This window comes from Rhagoletis zephyria, unplaced genomic scaffold (genome assembly GCF_001687245.7).
Source record: "Rhagoletis zephyria isolate East Lansing unplaced genomic scaffold, Rhagoletis_zephyria_1.1 Rzeph_scaffold_03561, whole genome shotgun sequence".
NCBI lineage: Eukaryota > Metazoa > Arthropoda > Insecta > Diptera > Tephritidae > Rhagoletis > Rhagoletis zephyria.
The window spans coordinates 45,698-50,229 of record NW_016160644.1 but is presented as its reverse complement, the minus strand read 5'-3'; positions in this window follow the sequence as shown (position 1 = coordinate 50,229).

Genomic DNA, 4,532 nt, shown 5'->3' with positions numbered 1-4,532 from the left:
AATAATACTACTTTGGTGCTGAGATGCTCCTCCAATTTGTGGTGTGCGCCCTGAGTTTATAACGCAAATGGAGAGATCTACAATTTTACGCCGCTTCCGAAGGGAAAATGGTTATATGAAGTACACTGGGAGGGTTTGAACCCTGCACCTACCGAGCGGTAGTGCGACCCTTTAACCACTCTTGTTCGTTGTATTTGGCTCTGTAACCGCCTAAGAGATTTTGGCCGACTTCAACAAAGCACGCAAGTCATTTCTCTTCTGCGCCAACTGACGCCAATTGGAAATGCACAGTGATGTCAAGTCCTTTTCCACTTGGTCTTTCCATCGCAGTGGGGCCTCCCTCTTTCTCTACTACCACCGAATTGAATACTTTCAGAGCTGGAGCGTCGGTGTCCATTTGAGCTACATGGTCAAGCCTGTGTATTTTATTTGGTCCATGATTTATTTGGTAGACCTATGGTCGCAGTCCAAAGGTTCAATCAGTTCTATGACGAAAGGCTTTAATCTCTTACATATTAGGCCGATTGTGACTGGATAACCCTTTTTGCTGGTACGGATTCCTCGGAATAGCTCCAAGCTTTCAATCTGAGCTATCGATGATTTTTAGTTTATCGCAGTCAGGTACCAGGAAATATATGCTTCCGTCATTAACTGTCTAGTTCCTTGGATTTTTTGCACAGTGTTTAGGAGTGTTCTGATGAAAGTCTTATCCGGAGAGTAATCACCGTTGGTATGTTTGCAAGTGTTTGCCACGGTCTAAATTCTCCTTTAATGGTCCCTTTCAGGAAGCAAAGAATGAAATCGGTCCTTTTTAATCCTAAGGAAAATTTCTAAGGAAAAAATATATATAAATTTAAATAATAAATATTTGATGAATCGAAATACTAATACCGTAAAATTTAGGCAATGAAACCCTGAAACGTATGGATATTTAAGTGACTCAGAAAAAATTTGTATATTTTCTTTCCTCGGAACCATACTCAAAAGTTTCGTTTAGACGTCAAAATAAGTCTCAGAAAATATGAACCCTTAATATTAATATTAAGAACGTCCGCATCGCACTTTTCGATTTCCCATAAGAATAACACAGGAAAAATACTTTTTTTTGAATTCTGATTTTATATGGAATTGAACGGTCTTCAAAAAAGGTCAAAAGGGATTTTTCGATAAGTGAACTCCGTCAAAAGCTATTCGAGGTCACAGTCGAATTCACCATTCTTTCCAAGTTCGTTAAATATAAAAATCAGAAGTAAAAAAAAAAATTCCTGTGTTATTCTTATGGGGCTCATATTTTCTGATATTTTGGCGTCTTAACGAAACTTTTGTTCCACCCTAATGGATATCTTCTCAACAACTTTTAGTAAATTTATTAAAGCAGAGTTAAAAGCCTTTTTGTTTGAATTTTTTGGTAAAATACTTCTATAGTATTAAACAAGGGTTAAATAAAAGGCAAAACATATTTTTTTAATTTACGTCTTCGTCAAAGAAGGAAATGTCAATGCCATTGAATTATACTTTCAATGCCACCGAAAAGAACGAAATGAATGAAAGGGTATGCCAGCACATTTACAGCCAACCCTGCCATGTATTTACTATATACCTTGAGTGTATGTATGTATATCAGATTTATAAAAATAAGGTAAGAAACAACTTTCACACAATACTAGGATATATTTATTTGTTTTTGTTCTCCCCAAGTGAATTGAAAGCATTGCCGTGGCATAAAATCAACTCAACTTTAGTCGAAGCACCGCTAGAACTAAATATAATAAACAGCACTCACCTCCGAACAGTACGCTTTTCAAATGACCTAAGGCCGTACGTGCACAGCACAGCACAGTCTCCACTGCCAGCGAGTGTCTATGAAAAGCTGTAAATAAAATGTTCTATTCTTGGGTACGCCCATGCAGAGGAAGAGGCGAGATCCTAGAAAAAAAGCGAAACTAATTAATGGAGGAATCGCCACAGAACAGCCACACAACACAGCGATGCCAGCAGCATTGCAAGCAACCAAGTCGATTAGAAAGTGGATGCGGCTGCGTGTGCCGCGGAGGATGTACGCTGTGTGCGCGCTGTATTGCCACTGTTGGGCGCTTCAACTGGCGATGGATGGCGGTGGTAGCGGTGTTGCATATTGCCGGAGGTAGCAATAACGTTGTCGCTTGCAACGAAATGTCTGTGACTTCTTTTATGAAGTGTACTTTCCATTTAGCTGCGTTAGTATTCGTGGCTGCATTGATGTGCGCGCGGAGGAGAGAAGGATGCGCGCGTGTGGCGCATAAAGCGAGTATGAAAGCAATCAAGCACTTTCGTTGCCGTTGTAATTTAAAAAAAAAAAAAAAACGCCGTCACATACTTAGATGCCTTAAGTACTTAGTAGCATTTCGGGGGAATTTATTCAGAAAGGTCATTTGCTAGCGGAAGAACATAAATACATATGAAATAAAATTTGGTTGGTATTCTAAACGACCCTAACTTAACTTACCTTTAATGCATTGCTTCAACTTTCTATGAACCTCACTTAAGCTGCCTAAATTCGGCCATTCTCTGCTTGCTTACATAAATTTATTTATACATATATTTATTTACACACCGGCATACCTTTGGAGATAACTATTAAAATTCATTATCAATTCAAAAGCCTGAAACGAAGACACACTTACATGCACTTGCCTTTTCAAATTTTGCTCCATTTTGGCTTGGCATAATATTCATAAATCTGCTCATAAATCTGAAACTAGACCCACACATTTGCCATCGTCGTCATTACGAAACAGTGCAGGTAAGTTTGAAGAATATTTTGCGAATTTCAGGTTAAATAAATAACAGCTGCATGATTATGTTAGAGCAGTTGTGAATTGCATGCTCCGAGATCCAAATGAGCGACTGCCTACTTAGGAATATGCGAGTAGAAGGACGGACACTTATGTTGTACGACTTTCGCAGCAAGGCGACCTCAACACAATTACATACATACATATAAAATATATATTCATAGACCGTACGGTAACATGGCAGCATGCAACATGAAACAATTCATAAACATCGGGTCATCTACAAGAAGAATAAGTGAGATATGGCAGCAAAGTAAAACATTTACCTTAAACAAAGCGAAAGCAGCAGATTTGAATCGAGCATCTAAGCGTTGTGCGGTGGAGAATTCTAGGGATATTAAGTTGAAAAGTGGTCGGCATGCAAGTAAGATGCAACTGTGGATTTACAATCGAGATATGAGTGTGCAACATCCCAGTGGAAAAATGAGGATTTTATCATATCACGAATACGTGACGATTACGATTGAATGCAAACCAAGTATTCCAATGTATACTAGTGGGTACTGTGTGGCCAAAGGTTTAAAGCCATACAGACATTTCGGAAAAAAATTTAAGTGCATGCCAGTATCTGTGTTTATTCTATGTTGTCTCAAGAGCAGGAAAATTAAATTTTGATGAACGAAGTGAACTAAAAATCTTCAAAATGCATCTTTGAGCGCTGTTAAAATATTCTCCACGTAAACGATACTGAGGCACGTCACCGCAAAATCACATACATGTGCACATTAGGGTGGTCGAAAAACACATAGAAAAATCTACTTCTTGGAATTTTCTTGCTGCCACACCCCCCAGAATTATAGAAAATGGAAAATAAGAGACCTAGATTTTTTTTTATTTTGAAATCGGTTAATTATCAACCATGTCTCCGGGCTTTGAAGTTTTCCATAGGTGTATATTATATTGGAAAAAATATTTTTTCTTATAATTTCTATAAAATCGCTAAAAATATATATATATATATTATAAGTATTTTCCTTCATAAATCTTCCAACAATAGAAAGATTCTGCAAAATCAACCCAACCCCAATCAAAATGTGCGTGATTTGCTCACGAAACGATAAATTAACTAATTTTTGTAAACAAGAGATAACAGCCTATGAAAAAGTAGTTAATAAGATTGTAAAGTTGCATATGAGTCATGATTTTAGGTTTTTGAAGATCTCTGAAAGGACATAGTTTTTATTCGATCAAAAACTATTTCTTTTTAACTATCTTCTAGTAATTCTACAATAAAATGCATTTCCCCATGCGGATCATATGTAAAACGGTTTAATCTTTATCGATTTTTAAATAAACAAGTAAGAAAGTCTAAGTTCGGGCGGAGCCGAACATTAAATACCCGGCGCAAGTATTAAATATATGTTTTTCACCTTTCCGAAAGCTACCGCTACATGGTAAACTGGGGTGTATACATTTTAAGTAAATTAGCGTCCTTAAATTTCGAAATATTGAAGTTTCAAGCATATCTGAAATTTACTGTTATATGAAAAGCGGCCGTAATTTTAGTTCGATTTCAATAATTTTCAACGCTTTGCTCCTATGTGGCAAGCACAATAACCACACCGAGGTTGGTACAAATTGCTAGAACGGTTACCGAAATACATATATGTGGTCATAAGTGGGCGGTGCCACGCCTATTTTTCAAAATTTTGTCTTAAGCGTATTTCTTGGTAAAGAATTGTTGCAAGCATCAATTTT